Source organism: Callospermophilus lateralis, chromosome 3 (genome assembly GCF_048772815.1).
Source record: "Callospermophilus lateralis isolate mCalLat2 chromosome 3, mCalLat2.hap1, whole genome shotgun sequence".
Lineage (NCBI taxonomy): Eukaryota > Metazoa > Chordata > Mammalia > Rodentia > Sciuridae > Callospermophilus > Callospermophilus lateralis.
Window position 1 is genome coordinate 160,886,057 of NC_135307.1, and position 18,475 is coordinate 160,904,531.

Here is an 18,475-nt window from a genome sequence, read left to right on the forward strand (position 1 = left end):
AGCAGGAGGATTGTGGGAGGTGGAGAGGTTGGTGGTTTGGGGAGTGGATTGTGGGAAGCCAGTGGTGGCAGTTGGGCTCTGAGGGTTTTTCCTGAGGAGCTGTTTTGTTTGGCATGTGTGGTTCTAAAACTAAAGTTAGTTTCTTTTGACAAGTGGCTCCTGAATTATGCCCAGCCAGACTGCGGCACACAAACACTTCTCTAATAGAAAGAAAGTAAAACAATGGTTTTGGCTTCATTCCCAAGGGCTAGTACTAGACTTAGTGACCATTTTCCATCAAAAGTAGAAAACAAAGTCCAATTGTCAAAATGACAAGGTTGCAGGTTTGCACTATATTTCAGGAGAAAATGCCAAAGACTCAGCAAGGGAATTTGGGAAGGATGGAGGATGATTCAACACAGATCCCCTCTAGATTATGAAGCTACTACTTTAATAACCCTGGTCATAGAATAATAGGCAAAATTTGCCTGATATATGTAATCAATGACAGGGTTATCCCATTTTGTGTTTTTTTTTTTTTTTGTCATCTTGATTATTTTTCATTGACTTATATTCTTTTGAAGGTACTTCAGGGTTTGAAAAATTATAAAAAATTCCCTAGTGTCCCTTCCTGGAGTTATATCATAGATCTTATTGATCTTGTGCCCTCTTCTTCATTTTTCAAATTCCTTCTTAGAAATGATTTGTTATCAGCTTCCCTCAATCTTTTTATAAAATGTAACAGTTCATGTCAGGGTGCAACTAATCTCCTCTAACACTTCATCCTCATCATGCTCTCAGAGTTACAGATGCCTAGAGAAGATGACATATAAGGGAGAGGTGCCTATCTCCAGGCTTTGGACAATCAATCACTCTATCATCGTCTATTGTGTTCTTTTGTTCTGTCATTTTTTTTTTACAGGACACATTTGCTTTTCAAGGATCAATATTCAATTTAACTTTCTATGCACTATAAATCAAATCTTTAAAAGGTGAAGAAAATGTGTTCCTATTTTGAAGTTATTTTAAACTATAGCCAGGTCCTAAGCCAACACCAACTAATGAATCATGTCCCTGTGAAATCCAAGCAGAGTCAGAGTGTAACCTATAAAAGGCAGGTCACCTTTCTTCCTTATTGTTAGGAACATTGCTTTAGTAGATATTTTTAAGTAAAATAATGAGTTTTAAAAAGATATTTCTAAAGTACTTAAAACCTAATAGCTTTAAGAAATAATTTCTTTTGTTCATTATTTCTTGCTAGGAATGCTATAAACATATTCAAAACCTTATGGGTTTTCTATATGTAAATATAGAATTATATTCACAAGGTCATCTAACATTTTAGTGGTTATTTCACCAATGAATAAAATTAATAATTAAATTTAGAAATTTTCTTACATGAATAAACTTAAAAAATTCAATGTTATAATTATATCATCAGATACTACAACCATATAAATATTTTAAGAAAGAAATGGATAAACCAAATGGAACCATTAAGAAAACCTGGTTTCTGCATTTAAAATAATTTATTTCTAAGTATCCTCACAAAGCTTAAGATGGTCTCTTCAACCCAGCAGTGTTGGACATGTTTCTGAATTAATTTCCACCTGAAAACCCATGGGATGAAAATTCTAACTGTGTGATAAATTAAGTTGCCAAATGAAATGGATTAGCGATCAGTGAAACTGCCTGATAAGCTGTCAGATCCATTTTAGATTGGTATTCATCCTCTTTCTCCACCTGTTCATTAAGCTCCAAGTTCATGGCAACTCTAGTCACTGATTGCACATTAACAGGCTGTTTATATGGGAAGATGTAGTTAGCCTAGTCAACATCCGAATAACTTCTACATTCATTTAAACATTTCTCTGGTTATTTATTCTATTCATAATCCCAGTGTGGGAAAATATAACTTACTTTGAAGTTTAATTTTGGACATGACAGAGATGTGATGTGTCATAAAATTAAAACTTGACAAAGCAAATCACATTGCACTTCAAAGTTAAAAAAGAAGCTATGGAAATTTTATACCATAACTTTCCTTCTTCAAAAATATAAAAATGGAATGTGTAGTGAAAAAGTTGCTGCCTTTGTACTGATACTTTGTCAAAATAAAATATTTATTTCTGTCTTATTTAAATGTAAACATTGATTGTTTCTGTAACTAGAAAGCTAAACTACAGAAGAATGCTGAAAAATAATTATCAACCTTCTTTCTTATCAAAATGATCAAATCTTCCTTTATAATAACACAAAATTTACCACTGTCAATCAAAAAACAGCAAATATGAAATACAAATAAGAATACTGTTCTACTCAAATATTAAGCATTGACTCTTTCATTTTTATAAACAGAGTTCACTTCATAAAAGAAATCCCCATATACATATAAACTATGGCTTTAATTGCAGAAAAACAAGTAAACAAATAATTAAATAAGTACATTTATATTCAGTTGATTGAACAAAATGAATACTATCCAGTAGTTTTTTTAATACCTTTATTTTATTTATTTTTATGTGGTACTGAGGATCGAACCTAGGGCCTTACACGTGCTAGGCGAGCACTCTACCACTGAGCTACAACCCCAGGCCCCATCTAGTAGTTTTAAAGTCCACAAAAGTAGAAGTTTCCATATTCATTTTAAAAAAGGAGAAAAAAAATAACTTTTTCAGATATTTTTTAGTTGTAGATAAACACAATATCTTTATTTATTTTTATGTGGTACTGAGGATCAAACCCAGTGCCTCACAGTGTGAGGCAAGCACTCTACCACTGAGCTACAGCCCCAATCCCAACTTTTTGAAATTAAGTTTACTATTACCTCCATCTATATTGTTCTGCTGTAATAGAATACCTGAGACTGGGAAATTTATAATGATCATAAATTTATTTCTCGTAGTTCTGGAGGCTGGAAAGTCCCAGACAGAGAAACCAACAAGTGGTTGGTGCTTTATTACTGTCTCCATAATATGTAGAAGACATCACATGGGAGAGAGGGAGAAGAAGCAGAGGGAGAGGGGGAAAATAAAGTGTAAGTACATAGGCAATCTCATCCTTTCATAAGGAACCAATTCTCTGCATAAATGACTCCCATGCTAACAGTATTAATCCATTCACTGAGCAAAACCCTCAAGATCTAATCACTCTTAAAAGTCATACCTCTCCAAAATGTTGTATTAGAGAGTAAGATTTCAATACATTAACTTTGGGGAACACAAATTATGAAAACTTTATATGAAACAAAAAAATATATTTATTTCATTAAATTTAATAAAACTGCACACCAAAAAATTTTTCAATTTTACTATGTAATTTTAAAAATTAAATTGTAAAAAGCAAAAATAATGGTGTATTCCAAATAGCATGAAATGCCAGTTTGTATCATTATATAAGTTCAACTTTTGTTTAAATTTAACTATAATCCACCTCACAAGCCATACAATTACAAGAACTGAACTGTAAAAAGAAGAGGATATGTTCATTGTTAACTGCAGACAGAATTAGAATCTACTTTCCCCATGGCCCTCATAATGTAAAGACTAACTGTATACCATCTTAAAGGACTGGTTCCTTCCTCTACAGTCTTGGTCCAATTGTTTCCATCCACATGAAAAGTAGCATTGAGAAGACTTAGTAAACCTTCTGAAGCTGAAGATGAGAAAGCATAGCTGCTCTAATACAGCACTTATGGAGCTTCACTGATTCTAGGTCCAGAGGTGGACTTTAAGATCATCTTACCTATAAAATCTTGAAATTTTAGAAAAACTATCCTCAGTGCCCTCTTTGAACCAAAATGGTAGCCATAAGATCTCCCCACTGCTAAGTGCTGAGCTAGGTGTAATATACCATGAAAGTGAAAAAAAAATAATTCATCTCTCATTTTGAGGAACTTCAGTAACCATTGACCCTACCATCTTAAATTTCAGGAAGAGAAGCAAAAGCATTAAAATTGAGCTATTTGGGTTTCTCAGTTTAGAAACATTCAGCATTGGATGTTACCCAGGCCTCAGCCAACCCGAACTCCATCATCCACTGCCTGCTGGTAAAATCCACCAAGTTACTTGTGGCCTACTAATGTCAATAAAATTTTATCAGTAAAATCCTGCGTTTTACTCCACAAGGTAGTAGCAAAACCTATATTCCTTTTGTCTTAAAAAAGAAAAGCAATTTAAAACAACATTGAAGTACAATTCATCAAATCCTATATTGAGCAAGTTTTATATCTTTTACACCTTGAGAGATATTTTAACCCTTCCATACTACCAGGTTACATATATCCAAAAATTTAAAAACTTTTATAACCCTACAATTTCACTTCAAAGAATTTATTCCAAAGAATAATTAAAGATTTTGGCAAAGATTTCTCAGCTACAATGATGTCTCAGCCTATCTATAATAGCAAAAAACATGAAACCATGTAAATTCCCAACAATCAGAGAGAGCAATTAAATGAATTAACATTCAAGCATATGATTAAATACTGTGCATCCATTAAAACTTATACATAAAATGATTACTGTATTTACAAACAAAAAATCAGTCATCAGATACAAAATGCACTATTATACCAGTTTTATCAAAAAAAAATCTGTGAAATAAAAAGAAAGAACCTGAAGTAAACAAATATGAACTTAACAATAATATGTATAGATGTTTTATTATTGTTTTCCCTTTTTAACATATTAAGGTGTATTTTTTAACCAGAAGAAAAGTATTCTTTTTTAAAAATTCAGTTGACCAGTATGTATAACAAACAAAATATATTTCCCTAAGTGACACTGAATAATTCTCAAAAAGAGAAAAAAAAAAAATCTCTAAATACAAAAAAAAAAGCTCAAGCAGATGATGCTGCTTCCCCCTGCGTTTTTTTTCTTTTATTTTCTTATAAAAACTAAAAAAAAAAAAAAAGTTCTGTACTTTGTTACTATTTAACTCTAAGAGATATTTCCTTAAAAATAGAGACAGGAGGTTTCAAAAATAGAAGAAAACTCCAGAGGGGAATTTCTTGGCAACCATCCATTCCCCTTGGCAATTATTTTCTCTTGAGAATTATCTTCTAATACTTTAAAGGATTTAATGTTTGATTTCAAAAATTACTTCAGAAAAAAATGAAGATCAGAAAAGCAAAATGACAGGCCAGAGAGCAGAAAAATATAACAAATAAGAAATGATGATTTAACACATTACAAAGCTTCATTTTCATTCATACTTTCACCCTGTCCTCATAGAAACTGTTTTCTAGTTATCCTCGCACTAGTTAAAAGAAAGACACTGAGACCCGAACAGCTAAAAGCTCAAATTTATCATCGCATACCTTACAAATTCATTAAAATATTACCATTTAACCTAAGTCATGCACTATTTTTCTAAAACTATAAAAAATACCAAATGCTTATGAGAATGCCCTGCTAATGAAAATATAAAGTTATACATTCACTTTGAAAACCACAAGGCATTATCTACTAAGGCTTAAAGTGATTCCTATACCAGATAAAGACCCAATAGAAATACATATTTGTTTATAAAAATATATACATACACTATTATAAACACAAACATGTTAGAATGTTCACTGTAATACCAATAGACCCAAACTGGAAACTACCTAAATGCCCATTAATAGTAGACTGGGTATATAAATTGTGACATATTCACATAATAAAATATTAATAACAATGATAATGGTCTACATTGATACCAAACAGTATGCATCAATCTTGCCAACATAAAGATGAAAAAAGTAGCCAGTGAAACATAAACAATACATTGTTCTATTTATATAAAATACAAAATGAATCTAAAATGTAAAACTAATAAAACTAATTTATGCTGCTAGAAGTTAGAACAGGGACTACAATATTCTGTATCCACTACAGGATTTTATGGGAAACCAGGTAAATTTGCAATACTGATATATTTTTTTAAAATCTGGATGTTAAATCATAAGTATACCAGTTTGTGAAAATTAACTGAGCTGTATACATATGTGTGTGTGCCATTTATTGCTCAACAAAAAGTTAAAAGAAAAATTATAATACAAAAACTCAAAAAAAATAAAATAAAATTTTAGTGCTTTATTAGTACCAGGAAATTTCTTATATAGAATCAAATAATAGCTGTCAATCCTGTCCTTAAATATTTTATAGATTATATGAACCTTATTTTTCTAATGATTTCAATTATAATTTCAAAATTCTAATTTCTGAATTGTACTTCAGTTTAACAAATACATAAAAATAACATTTAATCAAGTAAAGGTGACTAAAGAAATTTGTATAAAATAAAATTTCTCAGTGGCCCTGGGTTAGATACCCAGCACTAAAATTTTTAAAAAAATATTTCATCACATACAGTCATACTGCCTGACTCACCTACATAAAAATTCAAATATTCTACTTTAAGTTCTCTACATTAAATTACACCCATCTATTAGATGGTAATCTATCTGATCATATTCTAATCATAAGTCACTATCTTCATTTTTTTACACAACTATAACAATAGTTAAAATATTTATCACTAAAGTAAACTAAATCTATTCTTTTCCTTGGCCATTGATTCATATAGATTACTACTAATATTGCAGAAACATGATTTTGTTTTAGAGTTTCAGAATTCCTGGATATAGGTCAAGTAAATACTATAAAAGTTAAAGTTGGTAATATACCCATCTTTCTGTGCATAAGACTTGAAAACACCCATAATAACCTTATGACATTGATATAAATGTCATTTTTCTAATATTAGAACCAAGATCAGTAAATAAGCATTAACTGAACATGTATATATACTAAGCACTCTGTGAAGTACTTTGTATCTCTTTTGATTTTTATTCTCTGGATTTTCAAAACAGTTCTGTGAAGCAGACCCTATTATTATCCCTAGTCTACTAATGAGAAAATGCAGTTCAGAACAGGTGAATAATTTGCTAAAGATTATTTGAACAGGAGGTTGAAAAGACACAGTTAAAATCATGATTGATCTGACTTTAAGCCTTATATAATAACCAAAATGTAAATGTACCTTTCCTTGGCATGTATGGGTAGAAAGAACTGCTAAATTATAAATCAACCTTCGTTAGTTTTCCTTTTAAAAAATCATTTTTCTGAAAAATTTTAATCTTTGACTAAAGCAACTCCTCTTTATTCTCCTAAAAACCTTATGAGGATATTTTATTAATAGATTTTTATTGGTGCAATATAATTAACAGTGGGATTCACTGTGACCTCTTTGTGCTTGAACATAAATGTCATTTCCCAGTACCTCTTCTTTCCCTGCCATCCTCCTCCCCCACCCAATTCCCTTCCTCTACTCTATTGATCTCCTTTCTATTTTATGAGATACTTTTTTTTTCTTTTTTCTTTCTAGCTTCCCACATATCATGATTTAAGTTTTGAGTTTTAATTTTGGTTACTGAGTTAACATGATGCTTCTCAGTTCCATCCATTTACCAGCAAATGGCATACTTTCACTCATTTTTAAAAAAATTTTTAGTTGTAGATGGACACAATATCTTTATTTTATTTCTTTATTTTTATATCATGCTGAGGATAGAACCCAGTGCTTCACACATTCCAGGCGAACACTCTACCGCTGAGGTACAACCTCAGCCCCAATTTCATTCATTTTTATGGCCGAGTTAAACTCCGTTATGTACATATGCCTGATTTTCTTTATTCATTCATCTATTGACAGACAGCTAGGCTGGTTCCATAACTTGGCTATTGTGATTTGTGCTGCTATAAATATGGGTATGCATGTATTGCTTCTAATATGCTAACTTTAATTCTTTGGGATAATATCAATGAGCGTATAACTCATAATATCAATGAGTGTATAATTATATTACTAGTCTTTTGAGGAGCCTCCATACTAATTTCCATAGTGATTGTACTAATTTAAAATCCTACCATCAGTTCCTTTTTCTCCACATCCTCACCAGCATTTATTATTGTATTTGTTATGATTACCATTCTAACTGAAATGAGATAAAATGACAGGGTAGTTTTAGTTAGCATTACCCTGAGAGCTAAAGATGTTGCGAATTTTTTTGCATATTTGCTGGTTATTTGTATTTCTTCTTTTGAATTTTGCTTAATTCACTTGCCCATTTATTGAATGGGTTATTTGTTTTTATTAGTTGTTTATGATTCATTTTTTGAGTGCTTTATACATTTTGGATACTAATTCACTGTTGGAAGAGTAGCTGGCAAATGTTTTCTCCCATTCTGTAGGTCCTCTCTCCATGGTCTCATTTCCTTCATTGTGCTTTTTAACTTGATGCCATCCCACTCTCTGAGCCTTTGTTTTATTTCTGGAGCTTTAGGGGTTTTGTTAAGGTGTTCAGCACCTGCATCAATATGTTGAAGTGTTGATCTTATGTTTTCTTCTAGTTGCAAAGATTTTGCTCTAATTCCCAGCTCTTTGACCCATTTTGAGTTGACTTTGTGCAGGGTGAGAGAAAGGGATCTAATTCATTCTTCTATTTATGGATATTTGGTTTTCTCAGAGCCACTTGTTTAAAAAGCCATCTTTTCCAATATGTTTTGGTGACTCAGTCCAACCCATTTATGCTTGGAGAATTATCGCTTGTTATTGTACAACCCACATCTACAAAATAATGAAAAACTATATCTCCTATAAAATATTTATCTGTGATTATGGTACAATTTAAGTTTTCTCTAATCACAGAATATTGAAACATAAATTAAGTGGATGTATTTTCCACTTATGTTCTAGCAAAGACCAAAACTCTATGAACACATTTCATGTAAGATGATAAAAGGACCTGGTCACTATAAAGAGATCATCCTATGTGGTGCTACATTAAGATGCTAGGCCAGCCGGATGTGCCCCCAAGTTACTGTAAACACCTACTGTATACTGACAATATTGTAAATACATTTAGAAATAGAGGAGAAATGGATCTGTGTTCTGTCTGGCTGAAGCCTTACAAGAAAGAAGGTGGCAGTGTCAGGAAATAGAGAGGCAATTGGTAACATCAGGAATTTATTAAAAGAATATTTCAGAAGAAAAAGTGTTCATCATAATATAAGTATTCTCTCAAAAAAATCATCAGAAATCTAGGAAAAGCACTTAATCTCTAAGGGCAAGAAGAGAAAAGCATGAGGCTGAAGATTTGAGGATGCACCTATTATCCTCTACCAAAAAAATAACTGAGGAAATACTATGTTAAAACTAAAGAATAAATATATACTTAACTGTATAACTGAAAACAACAAGGTAAGGAACTAATTATCCTGTCCACAATACACACAGGCAGAGTGTTTTTAAAAGTAAACAACATAGATATGGAGCCTAAAAATTCATTCTTTGCCTCAAAACTACAATTTATTCATCACAAGGATGAAACCAAAATAAATTTTAAAAAATTAATTTACCAGCTTTCTTGCATTTCCATACAGAATATATGGTATATACTTTGTATACAATGAATCTATTTGCTTCTAGGCCTATTTTCTGTATTAGATCTAGCCAATCTCTACATGGAAAAAAGAAATATAATCCACTCTCAATCCAAAATAGTGACAATAAAATTTACTAAAAGCCACAAAAGTTTTTAACCTTAATTCATCCTTGTATTTATCTGTCTAGGCCTACTGATGATAAATGCATTCTCTCATATATACTACAAAATTGAAACATTAGACAAGAAAAAAATAATCTTACCATGTACAATTTTTTTTTTTTTTTTTTTTGTGGTACCAAGGATTGACCCCAAGGACACTTAACCACTGACTCACATCCCTAGCCCTTTTTGGTATATTTTTATTTAGAGACAGGTTCTTACTGAGTTGCTTAGGGCCTCAATAAGTTGCTAAGGCTGGCTTTGAACTTGCAATCCTCCTGCCATAGCATCCCAAGCCACTGGAATTCCAGGAGTGTTCCACCATGCCCAGCACCATGTACAATTCTTGCACTGGCAAGCAAGGTATTTTTGTTTTTTTAATTTTTTTTTTGCCTTTGAAAAGGTTTGGATTTAATCCTTTCATAATTAGAATAAACTATGAAAGATATACCAATTATATTTCAATTGGTCATGTTTTCCAGATTTTATCAGACTGCTTGACAGCACTTCAGTATATGACCTGCAGTCAATTCAACTAATAGTGCAAGTTCAATTTTTAATGAAGGATTAAAAGATGAGATACTATTTGATAGATATGCTAATTACTAGGTATTTTTTACAAAAACTCCAAATGTTTTGTTGGTTAATATTATTCCCTGGCCCCAATGTCAATATTCGCTGGACCAAAATGTCAAGGAATTGTCTGTATTTAATATAAATGGCTTGGAATAATATCATAGTATCTATATTAAAGAATTCACTACCTTAAACTCAAAAGCTTTAGTAACAAAATTAAGTGCTTAAGGGAGTCCAACAATGGGGGAAAATATGAAATGTGAGATAAATAGTACAAAAAAAATGAATTAGAAGTTAAGGCAGCTGGGTACAGTGGCACACACCTATAATCCAAGTGGCTCTAGAGGCTGAAGCAGGAAGATTCTGAGTTCAAAGCCAGCCTCAGCAATGGCAAGGTGCTAAGCAACTGAGACCCTGTCTCTAAATAAAACACAAAATAGAGCTAGGAGTGTGGCTCAGTGGTCAAGTGCCCCTGAGTTCAATCTCCAGTATCAAAAAAAAAAAAAAAAAAAGTTAAGGTAGCAAATACTTAGATCTGCATCAAAATACTTATTGGTTTAAATTGGGCACCATTTTCATTGCTATTGTAACTAAATTAACTGTACAAGTATAATATATACCTTTTGTGTGCATTGGTCAATGTTTTTTAAGTCATATTGCTATGGATTACTGACTGTAAATTATTTGAGCTCCTAATTGCACCACAATATGATACTTGCTGCCAAAGAAACTACAATAAGCAGACATAAACAAACATATCTAGTGCAAAAGGACTCACTTCTATGACAAAGTTCTATAGCATCTCTATAAGTAAATAGTGTATATAGATATACATAAATTTGCTTAGATTGGGAAGGCAGAAATGAAGATAATAAAGTTATAGTCAAAAATGAAACTGGAAAATGTGCCCTAGGTCAAATCATGAAGGATTTTGTAACAAATACTAGGAGAGGACACTTCATGGAATAGGCAGTTGTTGAAAGGTTTTTGGTAGAGAAGTAACATGATCAAATATTACTAGAAAGATAACTCCAGGGGCAACACTAAAAAAAGCTGTGGTTCTTAAATATTAGGGATTGTATATATTTATGAAAATACAATGCGTCTTTCCTTTCTAGTGTCATGGCAGACTAGCTGTCAAGAAATATGTCCAATATGTGTTAAATATTTTGAAAATATTTCAAACTTTTTATAAGGCCTGAGCTGGAAAGAAATTAAATATGGTTACTAGAGACTAGACATGATAATAATGAGTGACTCCACAACAGGGTTAAGCAAGCACTAGCTATGGCATGTGCATTGTGACTACCTGCTGATCCCTGATAAAAATAAATGCTAAGAGATGTGGGGCATAGAGTTAGAAGGTCCACTATACATTTAACTACAGTCCCAGAATGGGAAACACAGGGAAGGGAAAGAAATAATTTCAAAGAGACAATATCCAGAATTTAACTGAATTATTAAATGACAGCAACATCAGATCTAGCAAATCAAAAATATAAATTACAAAAAGTATATCCCTAAGCATATTTATTATAAGGAAACTATAGAATATCAAAGACACAAAAAAAAGACATAAAAAGCATTTCTAAAATTACCCAGGCACTCCTGAAATGTAATAAATTGGAGGAGATAATAGAAATTGGAGTAAACAAAAGTTTATACTCTGTAACTTTCTTCAAGATAGGAAAACACTTAGAAAATTGAAATAGGATATTGAAACTGAAGTAATAGCTCTTTTAAGGAGGAAGTCAAAATAAGAGGAAAACTCAACAGGAGAGAACTCAGAGAATGAACATTTCAGTCAACAAACTAGTATATGACAATAACTTTTTTCTTATAATAACTTCTATAAGTTTATGTTTGAGACTCTCATTTCAATCAATTTAAGGAATGGGGAGTAGGACCAGAGTGATAGACATCTGGTCTTCAACCAGTAGTCCCACCAGTCCACCTATAAGTGTTACCAAAAGTTCGGTGCTTGCCCCTGATGCCAATACAATAACAAGGACAGGATTTTGAGAAAAAGGAAAAACAAGTTTTATTGCTTTGCTAGCAAAAGAGAAACAGGGACTCCTGCCCCAGAGACTGTGATTCAGCCCATCAGAGGGAACAGGGGACTTTTTTTTTTTTTTTAATTTTTTTTTATTGGTTATTCAAAACATTACAAAGATTGCAGAATCAGACTTTTAAAGAGGTGATTCAAAGGCTACATTTTGGTATCATTCCCATATCTGAATTACTTCTTTCCTGTGGAGGTGTGTGCTCAAAGATAGATAACTCTCCCTAGGAGGGGGAAGAAAGATAATTCTGTTTCCCTGAAATTAGGGAGGGGAAGAGATTAGGGAGAAAGGAAGAGAAAGAAACATGTTCGTTAAAAATAAGTAGCAATGGCAAAGCAGCAAGGGCTATATTCAAAGCTTAAAGTGAACCACTGTTATATAAGAAGTCTCTGTTTTACATCTGGCAAGGCTAAGTCTGGCTATTCATTCTGTTACTTCCAAGATACTTTGGGCTAATTATGAATCATTACCCTCTTCCTTATATGTCAGAGACTGAAAGTCTTAGAGTTCCATCTGCCTAAACAAACCATGAAGCTATTCTCCCTGTCTCTGAAGTTTTGCTTTCCCCTCCAGTCACCTTATAGGAAATGGGGAAGTTTCCTTTTGCTCTCAGATACCCTAAACCTTAATGAAGAATATATATCCTTCCTGGGGCTGGTTTCAGAGAGTAAAATTTCAGGAAACTTCTTTCTAAGACTCCATCAACACATTGTTCTCAATTCCAAATTTTTCTCCTTTTAACATGGAAAAAAATTTTTAAGTATGTATGTGTTTGTGGAAGATAGGGGAAATAAATGAATCTTGCTCTCATTCATGACATGTTATCCCCTCTCCCAAATCAGTTGTTTATATCACAAGTCCTTTCTAATGTCCTCTGATTTCTACCATTGCATCCTTTTCTTGAAGTAATCAACATGAAACAGACTCAGTTCTATTTGAATGAGAACTGAGGGGAGGAAGAGGTGCAAGGAAATATACCAAGTGGTAAAGGAAAGGAGAATACTGAAAAGATGATAGGTAGGTAGATAGATAGACACATTTTTCCACAAAGTATGAACAATTACCTGGAGGGAAGAGAAGGAAAGAAGGCTTTGATTTTTCAGCAAAAAATATAGAAATATTCATGTTTTACATCTGGCTATGAAAAAATACAGTTTTTCAGTATGAAATAAAGCTTCTCAATAATATTATAAGACTCAAGTAAAACTCATTAGCACTAGAAGAACTAGTCCTACAGTCAAAATACAAAAATATTTTAGGAGCATGAACTACCATTTTTATTTAATTTTTATTGCATGGCTACCTTCTTCCAAGAAAATTTTACATCAATTCACAATGAAAGTAAAATAAGATAAACTTAATGAATTAAAACAAGATAACAGGGAAATGAGGCAAGGAAAGTAACATGAAAGCAGAAATAAGATATGACAAATCATACACAAATCAAATCCAAGAATTTAACTAGAAATGAACAATAAATTTGGCTCCAAACTTTTTATTAATCTCTTGACAATAGGAAATAATTGAGATTTGACTCCAAACCGGCCACAGGAGATTATAGACACCTTCTGGTAAATTCCAGATCCAGACTGCTGAATTCAGATCTCAGCTCTGCCAATACTGGCTATATATCCTTGAGTGAGTTACTTAACCTCTCTGAGGCTGTTTCTTCATTGTTTAAACCTGGCTCTTAAGCAATTGTAAAGATTTAGCATACGATAACTCTCAATACTTCTTCCCACACATATTTATATAATTAATATGTTAACTTAATAATCTATGTTTCATTTTAGTCTCTCACTTGAGTTTTAATCTTACATTTTCCTCATCTACAGCTGTGTTTCTCACACTTGTATATGAGCATCCTGGTGATCTTCAAGTTTCCCACAAATGTTTTTATTATTGTGTGATTTCATTTTGGTGACAATCTTATAAACCCCTTATAGCCAAATGTAGTCAAACATTGAGTTATTCACCTTTGCATTTATAATCACATTGGCAACAAGTAAAGATCAAATAATGTCAAATGATGTGCTATGCCAGCAAAAGTATATGCAGAGAGTACAGACAACCACCTAAAATTGGAAGGATGAAGGAGAGGGGATCCCAATTTCCAACAGGAGATGACAGCTGATCTGACATGCAAAGCATACTTGAGGCATTGGGTTCGATACCTGGCATCACATAAAAATAAAAATAAAGGTATTGTGTTATCTACAACTAAAAAAATATTTAAAAAATAGTTTCATCTTTGAATTTGGTCTTCCCTTAAATTTATCATTCCCCAGTTTATCCTTCACAGAGGATCATTCTGACACATAATCTGTAATGTATCTTTCCCCTCTGAAAAATTCTTCAAAGATGCCCCATCTTCTTTGATTAAAAAATACATAATCCTGTGAAGGTGACACAGGAAGCACTTCCTAATCTAGCCCCTGACTGTATTTGCTCTTTGCACACTCAACCACATGTGGTTTCCTATGTGCACCATGTGTTTGCCTGTTCCTTTGGGTTATGTTCTTTTCTCTATTCCCCATGGCACCTTAAACACAGCTTTAATAGAGCAATTTATCATGAAAATGGCATCTGTTAACTTACTTTCTTTACCTCCACTGTTTAACCCAGTTCTTGACTTATAATAAGAACTCAATAAATCTACACTACTTCTTTTGTCAAGTAAAAGTTTCTTACTCTTCAATTTAGGTGGCATTTGAAATTCTGTTAGCTTACCCCTAAAGATTTAAGGATGCATACCAAAATGTTTTCAAGTATCACCATGAGGTAATTAATTTAAAAGTGTGAATTTCACATGGAAAAGGCTTAATTTTTTTCCTAGAAAAATACTGCTTGTGAAATACAATTTTCATAATCTGTACAACACATATACATAATTCATAATTGAAAATACCACTCTGTTACATAGTCAAAAATACTTTATTTAAAATTAGAGATAAAATACGGTCAAACTTAAAGTACATATAGATCAGTGTCAATTACACACTAATTACACAAATTCATGTAAAAATAACTGGTGTTTTAAATGCTCAGGAAGAAAGCAGCTGCTGTCTTGAGTACCACTGTTTTACACTAAGAAAAACTCATTCAGTGCAATAGAAAAATAATGCTTATAAATGTGAAAGGTATTCTCCATCTTCTCTACTAAGTTGAGTTATTTGGGAAAAGAAATCAGTGGTATGAAATCTATTCAGTATCTACATGTTAGTTTTTTTTAATGAAAGCTAAAATATATCCCTGGATTCAATCCCTAGTATAAAAAATAGTTCTTTATCTGGATTGTATGGTAGTTAAAAAAATTTATACATGGGACTAAAATATATATATGTATTTTTATATACATATGCGTGCATGTGTGTATATGTATGCACACACACACACACACACACACAAATGTAAGTTAAAATGACGAACAATGGGCTGGGGACACAGCTCAGTTGGTAGAGTGCTTGCCTTACATGCACAAGACCCTAGGTTCAATCCCCAGCACACACACACACACAAAAAAAAAAAAAAAAAAAAAAAAAAAGATGAAAATATATAGTCTAGGTCTAGACAATAGTTATATACAAATATCAATTTCCTGGGTTTTATATTCATAGCTTACAAAATATCACTATTGTAGGAAGTTTACATGAGTATAAGGGAAGGCTACACAGGACTATTAATTAATAATTAATTAATAATTAATAATTAATTTCCTATAATTATTTCAAAATAAAAATTTTACCAAAAAATAGTCCTGGAGAGAATCTGAATTTGAGCCTAGGTCTGTCTGATTCTCAACTAGTACTACTTCCCTGCTACCATGACACCTACAAAAACTATTTTATGAAAATATAATCACATGAAAAAAGAATATATAGGAGGCTTATCCCGGGTAACATTTAAAGAAGTTTAAGAAAATTTAAAATGTACTTTATTAGGAAAAAGTTTAAGATATCAAATTATTCCATTTGTAGCTACTAAGACCAAGTGTTTCAATGTTCTAATGTAGTCCTGGAAAGAGAATCTTAGAAATCTAATAAAAAGTGATGACTGGGCTGCTCTCGCACTATGGCTGGGAGGCACTGCCTCTCACTCACCTCTTACTAGACACAGCTCTAGAGTTTCCTGTCGTGTTACCTTGTTCATCTGAAAGGTTAACAACTGTGCCTCTCCTCCCACACTAGGTAAACAAATTGCACACCAGCAAGCTGTAAATAGAGTCATTACACTATACACTTGGCATCTCTTCCCATCAACCCAGGAACTTCCTGATGAGGTTGTCCTTGTGATTTACAGAACATGGCCAGATGACAATTATCACAGCCAGAAACATAAGCTAAAGATGCAAAGGGAAGTGAACAAAAGTTGCTATTATCTGTAGATCAATTCATTGTATGGCATCTATGTAAAATTATACATACAAGGAAGAGCAAGATAAAATGTGGAAGAATCAAAAGAGTTAATCATTTCATTTTCATTTCAATTAAAATTAATTATAATGTTTTTTATCAAATAAATAATTTTTAAAACCAGAACCAAATCATTTCACTATGTAAAGTCCCAAGTGCTACATATGCTACTGGTCATGGGTACTACAAATTCAATTGCATCTAGTTCATTTTCACAAATATATAGTATCAAATAAATTTTAAGAATATAAGGATAGGACATTGCTTTTCCAAGTGACACAGAAAACAAAAAAGGTACCATTTTGTGCTTCAAGGGGGAAAATACAGATACAGAGTTAACAAAAGCCAAAAAGTATCATATTTTGATATTAAGTGTACTAACATGACAAATTTATGTTATATTAATAACAAAAAAGAGAAAACTCATGAGAGTGGTCTTCAAGTCTTCAAGTATTCCAAAGGAAATAGATGTCATCAATTCTACTACACAGGGTAAAACTAGATATAGTTGTTTTGGTTTTGTTTTTATTTATCTCATACACACACACACACACACACACACACACACACATATACACACATACAAATAGAGAAGTATATTTAAATATTATAAAATTAAAGCTCAACTATTTATAGAATTTCAGTTATAATAAATCATTAATGACTTGTTAACTGTGGAAATGCCTAAACAGAACTCCATACTGGAGAGGAGATATGAGACCCTTTCCAAGAACCTATCCTCCCCAGAGGCCCCAGAGGTCAAAGCAAAGCATCTTGATACCCAGGGCCACAAAATGAACAGTCCATAGGGACTAGATATAAGGAAGCCCTGTAGCCTGTGAGGCGACTTGAGGATGACATTTTATCCAAAAGGAGTGAGACACAGAGCACAGAGATTAAATGACCCAGACTACTTTCTCAAGAAAAATTTTACATTTTAGAGAAGCAGCAGATGCAACAGAGAAGAAAGGAAGTACAGGGGCATTGGAATAAAAAGAGAAAACAGCACTTATTATGGCAAAACTGCTACATACAAAGTAACCAATACCCAACTGAGGGAAGAACAAGCTGGCTAGGCTCCCAGGCTTCTAGCTAGGTCCCCAGAACTGTGGAAGGTCTTCTAGGAAAACTTGATTTCACCTACCAAGGCATTTTCCTACTACCTCGTGTAAATTTACTCATCAGAAGAAATCTCTTTTTTTCCCCTTGGTTTTTGGTTTTCTTTTGTTTTGTTTTCATCTTCATTTTTCTCCCTTTTGTATTAAGCCCAGGGCTGAGGACCTAACATAAGGCCTCGTATATGCTACACAGCAGCTCTGCCACTGAGCGAAATCCCCAACCCTCATCAGAAGGAATCTTTAGACAATGCTGAACTTTACCTGAACCCCATACTCCTGGAAAAATAATGACAGTCAAGAAATTATTCACCTTTTCATGTTCTGAGAAATGGCTTACTGCAAAGAACCATTCTTCCTAATGACTTAAATAAAAGACCAGACACAGACCCTCCAAATTCCCATTCTTTATCTCACACATGATCACCTCAACTGTTTTCATTTATTATCTGGTTGGTCAATGTCTGGGAACTGGACTTTACCAAATTTCACTCAGGTTTCTTACTTTGGCCCACACTTCAGCAATGGAAGGTCAACAACTTTCTTTAATGGCTCCTGCCAGGAATCTGCTGACCTCAGGGAATAATACTGTGCAATCATACTAGTCCCTCTTCCCATTCCCTCACACCCATTTTCTTCTAGCCTTCTTTATTTCCCCTATAAAACAAAAGTCCTTTTCTGCTTAACCCTGGAGATGCTTATAGATCGCAAGGTTAAAATGGTTTTCCCTTTTGC

The 18,475-nt window shown here is 32.8% G+C and overlaps 1 protein-coding gene across 1 annotated transcript in view; it reads right to left on the minus strand.

Moving 5' to 3' along the window:
* Macrod2 (mono-ADP ribosylhydrolase 2) overlaps positions 1 to 18,475 on the minus strand; it is a 1,899,209-nt gene that overhangs the window by 1,802,315 nt on the left and 78,419 nt on the right. The window lies entirely within an intron of this gene.